This window comes from Schistocerca cancellata, chromosome 7 (genome assembly GCF_023864275.1).
Source record: "Schistocerca cancellata isolate TAMUIC-IGC-003103 chromosome 7, iqSchCanc2.1, whole genome shotgun sequence".
NCBI classification, from domain to species: Eukaryota; Metazoa; Arthropoda; class Insecta; order Orthoptera; family Acrididae; genus Schistocerca; species Schistocerca cancellata.
The window spans coordinates 438,673,321-438,684,653 of record NC_064632.1 but is presented as its reverse complement, the minus strand read 5'-3'; the positions used below and the strand labels follow the sequence as shown (position 1 = coordinate 438,684,653).

Genomic DNA, 11,333 nt, shown 5'->3' with positions numbered 1-11,333 from the left:
ACTGGTGTGACCCACAAAGTATTTTCCCACATGTCTGGCAATCAGCCACTACATATAGTTACCTAAATTAATTTCAAAGGTGTCAGTTAATGAATACCACAACACTGAAGTGTTTAGAAAGCAGACCAGTATGCTAATATTAACATACAGTGTTATATGTTAATATTAGCATACTGGTCTGCTTTCTAAACACTTCAATGTTGTGGTATTCATTGGCTGACACTTTTGAAATTAATTTAGGTAACTATATGTAGTGGCTGATTGCCAGACATGTGGGAAAATACTTTGTGGGTCACACCATCGAAATTTGTACATGACATGCTGATTCACCACAGATTTGCTGTAATAGTTGGTTTTTAGGTGACGGGCAGTGTCTTATTTCACAGGCAGATGTGCTTCAGTTAAGAATCTGATGAGGTGTCACCTGCAGTCTGTATTATGAGGGCTGCAGCTGGATAGCAAGGCCACTAGGAAAGTTACTTGAAACATAATGTTAAATGAACTTCCTGTAAAGGGGTAGCTTGCACACTTAATGATTAAAGAGACATCTTCCTTCACATGTTTATTTATGCTGCTGAAACAATTATGGCATCAGCTACAGCCATGAAGATGAATAGAGATAAATGTTGTGGGTCTGTGTGCAGACAGTATGTGATAGTGGCATACAGGCACCAGAAGCTTTGTAGGCGTTAGAGAAAAATAAATATTAGGTAATGCAAGCTAATGTTAGAGCGCTAGAGTGTATTTAAGCAGTAGTCTGAGTGAAACTATGTGAGTGAGAAAGATTTGGAACATGCAGCTATCTTGTGTAAAGTTGATGTAAGGTTTCCAAATGTTGTGTGTGGCAGTAGGTGTGTGTTATGAAATGACATGATTGAGACAGTAGGAAGAGATGTTGTGACAGCTGAGTGTGATACTGAGGAAGAGAAGAGGCTTTTGCCTGTGCTAGGCTTAGTCTTAATCTTAGGCTTAGACTGGCTGTGATTTGTGTCAGGTTTGCCAATGAGCTGAAGGGGTGCTAGTGACATGTACTTGTGTCAGTGTAGTTGTGGTTTTGGTGTGCTTGCTGACTTGTTATTAGAGTGACGTTTTAGATGTGCATTGGTGATGTAAGGGATAGGTTTATCGCCAGTTTTATCATGTTCTGTTTTGAATGAAAGAGAGTGGAGGAGAACTGCGTGAATGGAGAGCATAGTTTGTGACAAGTGGGTGCAGATATGAAGCGAAACTTGTGTAGGTGGCTGAGGGTATTAGCAGCTGATGTGAGACATGAGAGAGTGAGATTGCGAAATAAATGTGGAACGCTTCACGATTTTGCGTGTCATCCTTGCGCAGGGGCCATGCTAATCTTCTCTGTATCGTTCCAATTTTAGTATATGTACCGCCGAAGCGAGTACATTCGAGGAGCCCTCTGAAATTGTATATATAGTTATGGCGTCGCGTCAAACATGGTTCGGCTTGGACGTAGCTTTACGCAGCTCTGGCGAGGAACACAAGGCCTGCCGAGTGCTAATCTGTCAATTAATTACTGCGAGGTGTCGTTATTAGTAAGTGGCAGCTCTGTCAACTGTATTATTTGGCAGTATTGGATGTAAAACTTAGATCGTAGAGTCGCTTGCTCTCGCAGCATCCACCCAGAGCAGCAGCAGCTTCACACAGCTGCCGCTAGGCGGCAGCAAGACGTGTTGGCACCTATTGACGCCATGTTCTTACATCCCGAATTTAGTGTCTTACAGGCATACCTATGAAACACACTTCTCTAATGTGTGGGATAAATGACTCTGATTGGAGCTGGTAGCAGGTCTTCAAGACTCTCAAAACAAGTGAATATTTTTGCGAAACTGTCTTCACTGCTAACACAAATTTCATTACTCTTGCAGTGGTACTTTCTTATGATACTAATCGATTTAATGACAGAGTCGCATATGTAAGGCAACTTTTAACTCACACATCAAGTACACCACAAGAAGACACAGTCTGTGACCATGTAAATTATTGAGTAACTCCACAGACACCAAGCATGGTCCTATTCATCCAATGGCGCCAGATGACAATTGTGACTGCAACAAGAGACACAGTAGCCTCACGAACCATTAAAAACAGCATTCATATTGCACACTTTGAAACACAGCAGTGTAGGTCATTACTAGGGCATGGATGGGTGAATGCGAGTTGTGTGAGGAATGATGGACATAGTTCCGTTTTCAGTACAATACCAGGTGATATATTTGTGTTGATCCAAGTTTACACAGGGCAGGTCTACTTGACAACAGTGAAACACTGTGATGGAGATGTGTGAATGAGCCTAAAATATTGAGGGGACTTGTGGTAGGAGAAACCAGGTTAGCATTGTGTTAGTAGCTATAGTTATGTTTCTGGGAAATGTCAATCAGATGTAATCCAGTTTGGTGAATGTTGTTATTGCAGGAAGAATTGCTAGTGCAAAACAAAGTGTGATAGATTTAGTATCTGAAAGCAGTTAACAACTGAGTAGCTATTGGTGTCATGTGAGACAAACTGGTTTGTGATGTTGTTGTCTATTCCAAAATCTTGAAGCTTGCTAGTGTTTTGTGTCTAGACTGGCTCTGTATCTGCTTATGTGGTAGAGCTTCTGTGTATGTGACATAATGAATATTGCATGCAGAGATTGTCCAATCTTTCTCCTAGACACAGGATGAGAGGTGCATCAGCTGCAATTATGAACAGCATCGACTTGTATGACATTGATGGGATTCAAAGTGCTGTCACTGCAGGTGACACCTCACCAGATTCTTAACTGAAGCATATCTGCCTGTGTAATGAGCCACTGCCCTTCACCTAAAAACCAACTATTACAGCAAATCTGTGGTGAAGCAGCATGTCATGTACAAATTTCACTGGTGTGACCCACAAAGTATTTTCCCACATGTCTGGCAATCAGCCACTACATATAGTTACCTAAATTAATTTCAAAGGTGTCAGTTAATGAATACCACAACACTGAAGTGAAGTGTTTAGAAAGCAGACCAGTATACTAATATTAACATACAGTGTTATATGTTAATATTAGCATACTGGTCTGCTTTCTGAACACTTCAGTGTTGTGGTATTCATTGGCTGACACTTTTGAAATTAATTTAGGTAACTATATGTAGTGGCTGATTGCCAGACATGTGGGAAAATACTTTGTGGGTCACACCATCGAAATTTGTACATGACATGCTGATTCACCACAGATTTGCTGTAATAGTTGGTTTTTAGGTGACGGGCAGTGTCTTATTTCACAGGCAGATGTGCTTCAGTTAAGAATCTGATGAGGTGTCACCTGCAGTCTGTATTATGGGGGCTGCAGCTGGATAGCAAGGCCACTAGGAAAGTTACTTGAAACATAATGTTAAATGAACTTCCTGTAAAGGGGTAGCTTGCACACTTAATGATTAAAGAGACATCTTCCTTCACATGTTTATTTATGCTGCTGAAACAATTATGGCATCAGCTACAGCCATGAAGATGAATAGAGATAAATGTTGTGGGTCTGTGTGCAGACAGTATGTGATAGTGGCATACAGGCACCAGAAGCTTTGTAGGCGTTAGAGAAAAATAAATATTAGGTAATGCAAGCTAATGTTAGAGCACTAGAGTGTATTTAAGCAGTAGTCTGAGTGAAACTATGTGAGTGAGAAAGATTTGGAACATGCAGCTATCTTGTGTAAAGTTGATGTAAGGTTTCCAAATGTTGTGTGTGGCAGTAGGTGTGTGTTATGAAATGACATGATTGAGACAGTAGGAAGAGATGTTGTGACAGCTGAGTGTGATACTGAGGAAGAGAAGAGGCTTTTGCCTGTGCTAGGCTTAGTCTTAATCTTAGGCTTAGACTGGCTGTGATTTGTGTCAGGTTTGCCAATGAGCTGAAGGGGTGCTAGTGACATGTACTTGTGTCAGTGTAGTTGTGGTTTTGGTGTGCTTGCTGACTTGTTATTAGAGTGACGTTTTAGATGTGCATTGGTGATGTAAGGGATAGGTTTATCGCCAGTTTTATCATGTTCTGTTTTGAATGAAAGAGAGTGGAGGAGAACTGCGTGAATGGAGAGCATAGTTTGTGACAAGTGGGTGCAGATATGAAGCGAAACTTGTGTAGGTGGCTGAGGGTATTAGCAGCTGATGTGAGACATGAGAGAGTGAGATTGCGAAAAAAATGTGGAACGCTTCACGATTTTGCGTGTCATCCTTGCGCAGGGGCCATGCTAATCTTCTCTGTATCGTTCCAATTTTAGTATATGTACCGCCGAAGCGAGTACATTCGAGGAGCCCTCTAAAATTGTATATATAGTTATGGCGTCGCGTCAAACATGGTTCGGCTTGGACGTAGCTTTACGCAGCTCTGGCGAGGAACACAAGGCCTGCCGAGTGCTAATCTGTCAATTAATTACTGCGAGGTGTCGTTATTAGTAAGTGGCAGCTCTGTCAACTGTATTATTTGGCAGTATTGGATGTAAAACTTAGATCGTAGAGTCGCTTGCTCTCGCAGCATCCACCCAGAGCAGCAGCAGCTTCACACAGCTGCCGCTAGGCGGCAGCAAGACGTGTTGGCACCTATTGACGCCATGTTCTTACATCCCGAATTTAGTGTCTTACAGGCATACCTATGAAACACACTTCTCTAATGTGTGGGATAAATGACTCTGATTGGAGCTGGTAGCAGGTCTTCAAGACTCTCAAAACAAGTGAATATTTTTGCGAAACTGTCTTCACTGCTAACACAAATTTCATTACTCTTGCAGTGGTACTTTCTTATGATACTAATCGATTTAATGACAGAGTCGCATATGTAAGGCAACTTTTAACTCACACATCAAGTACACCACAAGAAGACACAGTCTGTGACCATGTAAATTATTGAGTAACTCCACAGACACCAAGCATGGTCCTATTCATCCAATGGCGCCAGAAGACAATTGTGACTGCAACAAGAGACACAGTAGCCTCACGAACCATTAAAAACAGCATTCATATTGCACACTTTGAAACACAGCAGTGTAGGTCATTACTAGGGCATGGATGGGTGAATGCGAGTTGTGTGAGGAATGATGGACATAGTTCCGTTTTCAGTACAATACCAGGTGATATATTTGTGTTGATCCAAGTTTACACAGGGCAGGTCTACTTGACAACAGTGAAACACTGTGATGGAGATGTGTGAATGAGCCTAAAATATTGAGGGGACTTGTGGTAGGAGAAACCCGGTTAGCATTGTGTTAGTAGCTATAGTTATGTTCCTGGGAAATGTCAATCAGATGTAATCCAGTTTGGTGAATGTTGTTATTGCAGGAAGAATTGCTAGTGCAAAACAAAGAGTGATAGATTTAGTATCTGAAAGCAGTTAACAACTGAGTAGCTATTGGTGTCATGTGAGACAAACTGGTTTGTGATGTTGTTGTCTATTCCAAAATCTTGAAGCTTGCTAGTGTTTTGTGTCTAGACTGGCTCTGTATCTGCTTATGTGGTAGAGCTTCTGTGTATGTGACATAATGAATATTGCATGCAGAGATTGTCCAATCTTTCTCCTAGACACAGGATGAGAGGTGCATCAGCTGCAATTATGAACAGCATCGACTTGTATGACATTGATGGGATTCAAAGTGCTGTCACTGCAGGTGACACCTCACCAGATTCTTAACTGAAGCATATCTGCCTGTGTAATGAGCCACTGCCCTTCACCTAAAAACCAACTATTACAGCAAATCTGTGGTGAAGCAGCATGTCATGTACAAATTTCACTGGTGTGACCCACAAAGTATTTTCCCACATGTCTGGCAATCAGCCACTACATATAGTTACCTAAATTAATTTCAAAGGTGTCAGTTAATGAATACCACAACACTGAAGTGAAGTGTTTAGAAAGCAGACCAGTATACTAATATTAACATACAGTGTTATATGTTAATATTAGCATACTGGTCTGCTTTCTGAACACTTCAATGTTGTGGTATTCATTGGCTGACACTTTTGAAATTAATTTAGGTAACTATATGTAGTGGCTGATTGCCAGACATGTGGGAAAATACTTTGTGGGTCACACCATCGAAATTTGTACATGACATGCTGATTCACCACAGATTTGCTGTAATAGTTGGTTTTTAGGTGACGGGCAGTGTCTTATTTCACAGGCAGATGTGCTTCAGTTAAGAATCTGATGAGGTGTCACCTGCAGTCTGTATTATGAGGGCTGCAGCTGGATAGCAAGGCCACTAGGAAAGTTACTTGAAACATAATGTTAAATGAACTTCCTGTAAAGGGGTAGCTTGCACACTTAATGATTAACACTCTCTGTACCAGGCCTATTTTATGCACCCGTCCCTAGAAACCGGGCAATTTTACCAATATTAAAAAAATTACTGCATCAAATCTACTGTTTGGATTGTGGCAAATTTGGTACCATCTTGAAGCTGCACATTTCTACTTTAATTCTGAGTGAAAGAAACTACTTTACAATGCACAGCTTTAAGGTACAGTTATAGAAATCACTTAGATGTTTTAAGAATTTAGAAAAAGTCATACGAATAAGGGAATACAATTGTGATTTATTTTTAACCAAAATTGTGGCACTACATTACATGTTTCTGATAGTATACAGTATTACATATAAATTTCACACAGAATCATATTGTTTTTTAGTGTGGAAAATTTTAAAGCAAGGTTCCAGGCAGAGTGCAACGCCACACTGTTCACATTCGTATCGTGTCTCTTTGCGAGAAGCCTTGCCACTCTGTTTCTTGCTCCTGGAACTGCACACGTGACACACACGAGCAGCATACTTCTTAGTAGTTGCAGGTATGTGCTGCAAAAAATGTCTCTTTGTTAGCCGACCTACAGTTCCTTCATTTCTTGGAATGAATTCAAGTGTGTCGTCTTCAACAAGCTGAACTGCAAGCACTGTTATAAAGTCTGTTATTGTAATTTTCTTCCTGTGCACTGCATTGTACAGCCAAAATGCATTTGATACTCCCATAAGCAGCAAATGGAAATATAATTTTCGCCACCATTTCACAGTTCTGTGCTGGAACGGATTGTACTGCAGGCGTTGGTCTCCAATATCCACTCCAATTTTATTGAGGTTGTAATCAAGTACCTGAAGTGGTTTCAATACTACAGACCCATTTCTCTTAGTATGCGTACCAAATGTTGCTTGATGCCTTGTAGACAATGTATACACATCTCTCTTATCTTTCCACTTCATTGCCAATACATTATCTTTACGCCGAAAAGACATTTCGCCCTTTTTCAGCTTAGCAGATACTAAATCTTTAGGCAATCCTTTCCTGGATTTGTTCACAGTACCAACAGCTCCAGTGCCTTTCTCTGCCAGTTGCTGAAATAGCTCTGGACTGGAATAAAATCGATCTAAATACACAGTGTGGCCTTTGTTCAGCAAGCTGCTGTCAGACAACAATCGCAAAATAACCGCAGACGAAGAATTGTCAACAATATGCTTACCAGCATAAACTTCAAAATTTACAACATAGCCACTACTGGCTTCAGCAACAGCATATACTTTCAGTCCATACTTATGAGGCTTATTTTGCATGTAAACACGGAAACTCACACGACCTCGAAATGGGCAAATTCCTTCATCAATTGTCACTTTTTCTGAGGGACGATATGCCTGGATACATCGCTCCTTCAAATTATTATAATATGGCAAAACTTTGTAAAGTGGATGAAATCCATCTTCGCCTGGTTTTTTCTGATTTGAATTGTCAACAAGATGCAAGCATGACAGTATCTGAGTGAAACGCAAACGGCTCATGACATGGGGACAAAAGTTACAACTAAGAACAGGATTAGTGCTCCAATGGTCCGCAATTTTGGGCTTTTTCGAAACACACATGTGGAAAATAATACCCAAGAAACGCCTCATCTCACTTATAGTCACTGGCTTCCACGAACTCAAAACTGAATGGGGCTTCAGATTATTTCCTCTTCTTTTCTTCTGTATTGTCTGTGATGCATACAAATTTGTCTGTCTCTTGAGTTCATTTACGTCACTGTCAGTAAGGAACACTTTACTGCAATCCAGTACAGAACTCGACTCATCAATATCCACTAGTATCTGCCTGGGTGTCGTGTTGACAGGCAGAGGTCGGTAGGTGTCAACTGCAGTCCACTCACTGTCTTTCGGATACGGCACAGCTGCTGGATTTGAAGCAACACCTTCAACATCATTCTCGTCTTCATCTGAAGACAAACTGTCATCAATCTCGTCTTCTAAAAAGAATATCACATTATGTGTAACTACATACATCGTTTACACATGTTCAACAGATATGTGCGTACTGCACAATTACGTGGAAAATTCGGAAATACGTACCTTCAAACACACCATTGCATTCAGAATCGTCTGAATCACTCTCTACATTATCCAGAGTGTCGCTATGATTGATCAAATCCGCAATTTCTGCGTCTGATAAACCGCGCCGAAACATGATGACAAACAACTGAATGATATACAGACTGAGAACGCAAAGATAAGTTTTAACATGAATTACAGCGCTGCCGTGACATCTATGGACGCATTTTGTTAATAAACATCTGAAAAACGTATAGCGCTGGCCAAACCCGTAGAAATAACGTTGCAGTGTTTTGAATGAAATTAAATGTAGCGGCCCGTAAATTTTACGGGCTTGGTGATTTTCGCGCGATCCCAGGCCCGTAAATTTTACGGGCTTGGCGCTTAGAGTGTTAAAGAGACATCTTCCTTCACATGTTTATTTATGCTGCTGAAACAATTATGGCATCAGCTACAGCCATGAAGATGAATAGAGATAAATGTTGTGGGTCTGTGTGCAGACAGTATGTGATAGTGGCATACAGGCACCAGAAGCTTTGTAGGCGTTAGAGAAAAATAAATATTAGGTAATGCAAGCTAATGTTAGAGCGCTAGAGTGTATTTAAGCAGTAGTCTGAGTGAAACTATGTGAGTGAGAAAGATTTGGAACATGCAGCTATCTTGTGTAAAGTTGATGTAAATGTTGTGTGTGGCAGTAGGTGTGTGTTATGAAATAACATGATTGAGACAGTAGGAAGAGATGTTGTGACAGCTGAGTGTGATACTGAGGAAGAGAAGAGGCTTTTGCCTGTGCTAGGCTTAGTCTTAATCTTAGGCTTAGACTGGCTGTGATTTGTGTCAGGTTTGCCAATGAGCTGAAGGGGTGCTAGTGACATGTACTTGTGTCAGTGTAGTTGTGGTTTTGGTGTGCTTGCTGACTTGTTATTAGAGTGACGTTTTAGATGTGCATTGGTGATGTAAAGGATAGGTTTATCGCCAGTTTTATCATGTTTTGTTGTGAATGAAAGAGAGTGGAGGAGAACTGCGTAAATGGAGAGCATAGTTTGTGACAAGTGGGTGCAGATATGAAGCGAAACTTGTGTAGGTGGCTGAGGGTATTAGCAGCTGATGTGAGACATGAGAGAGTGAGATTGCGAAAAAAATGTGGAACGCTTCACGATTTTGCGTGTCATCCTTGCGCAGGGGCCATGCTAATCTTCTCTGTATCGTTCCAATTTTAGTATATGTACCGCCGAAGCGAGTACATTCGAGGAGCCCTCTCAAATTGTATATATAGTTATGGCGTCGCGTCAAACATGGTTCGGCTTGGACGTAGCTTTACGCAGCTCTGGCGAGGAACACAAGGCCTGCCGAGTGCTAATCTGTCAATTAATTACTGCGAGGTGTCGTTATTAGTAAGTGGCAGCTCTGTCAACTGTATTATTTGGCAGTATTGGATGTAAAACTTAGATCGTAGAGTCGCTTGCTCTCGCAGCATCCACCCAGAGCAGCAGCAGCTTCACACAGCTGCCGCTAGGCGGCAGCAAGACGTGTTGGCACCTATTGACGCCATGTTCTTACATCCCGAATTTAGTGTCTTACAGGCATACCTATGAAACACACTTCTCTAATGTGTGGGATAAATGACTCTGATTGGAGCTGGTAGCAGGTCTTCAAGACTCTCAAAACAAGTGAATATTTTTGCGAAACTGTATTCACTGCTAACACAAATTTCATTACTCCTGCAGTGGTACTTTCTTATGATACTAATCGATTTAATGACAGAGTCGCATATGTAAGGCAACTTTTAACTCACACATCAAGTACACCACAAGAAGACACAGTCTGTGACCATGTAAATTATTGAGTAACTCCACAGACACCAAGCATGCTCTTATTCATCCAATGGCGCCAGAAGACAATTGTGACTGCAACAAGAGACACAGTAGCCTCACGAACCATTAAAAACAGCATTCATATTGCACACTTTGAAACACAGCAGTGTAGGTCATTACTAGGGCATGGATGGGTGAATGCGAGTTGTGTGAGGAATGATGGACATAGTTCCGTTTTCAGTACAATACCAGGTGATATATTTGTGTTGATCCAAGTTTACACAGGGCAGGTCTACTTGACAACAGTGAAACACTGTGATGGAGATGTGTGAATGAGCCTAAAATATTGAGGGGACTTGTGGTAGGAGAAACCCGGTTAGCATTGTGTTAGTAGCTATAGTTATGTTCCTGGGAAATGTCAATCAGATGTAATCCAGTTTGGTGAATGTTGTTATTGCAGGAAGAATTGCTAGTGCAAAACAAAGAGTGATAGATTTAGTATCTGAAAGCAGTTAACAACTGAGTAGCTATTGGTGTCATGTGAGACAAACTGGTTTGTGATGTTGTTGTCTATTCCAAAATCTTGAAGCTTGCTAGTGTTTTGTGTCTAGACTGGCTCTGTATCTGCTTATGTGGTAGAGCTTCTGTGTATGTGACATAATGAATATTGCATGCAGAGATTGTCCAATCTTTCTCCTAGACACAGGATGAGAGGTGCATCAGCTGCAATTATGAACAGCATCGACTTGTATGACATTGATGGGATTCAAAGTGCTGTCACTGCAGGTGACACCTCACCAGATTCTTAACTGAAGCATATCTGCCTGTGTAATGAGCCACTGCCCTTCACCTAAAAACCAACTATTACAGCAAATCTGTGGTGAAGCAGCATGTCATGTACAAATTTCACTGGTGTGACCCACAAAGTATTTTCCCACATGTCTGGCAATCAGCCACTACATATAGTTACCTAAATTAATTTCAAAGGTGTCAGTTAATGAATACCACAACACTGAAGTGTTTAGAAAGCAGACCAGTATGCTAATATTAACATACAGTGTTATATGTTGATATTAGCATACTGGTCTGCTTTCTAAACACTTCAATGTTGTGGTATTCATTGGCTGACACTTTTGAAATTAATTTAGGTAACTATATGTAGTGGCTGATTGCCAGACATGTGGGAAAATACT

General features: G+C 41.0%; 3 non-coding genes across 3 annotated transcripts; all 3 read right to left on the bottom strand.

Moving 5' to 3' along the window:
- Positions 1–1,290: 1,290 nt before the first annotated feature.
- On the bottom strand, positions 1,291–1,397 carry LOC126093471 (U6 spliceosomal RNA). The gene has a single exon (XR_007521624.1). It is a non-coding gene; the product is annotated as a U6 spliceosomal RNA (small nuclear RNA).
- Positions 1,398–4,170: 2,773 nt separating this feature from the next.
- On the bottom strand, positions 4,171–4,277 carry LOC126093420 (U6 spliceosomal RNA). The gene has a single exon (XR_007521579.1). It is a non-coding gene; the product is annotated as a U6 spliceosomal RNA (small nuclear RNA).
- Positions 4,278–9,463: 5,186 nt separating this feature from the next.
- On the bottom strand, positions 9,464–9,570 carry LOC126093419 (U6 spliceosomal RNA). The gene has a single exon (XR_007521578.1). It is a non-coding gene; the product is annotated as a U6 spliceosomal RNA (small nuclear RNA).
- Positions 9,571–11,333: the final 1,763 nt, after the last annotated feature.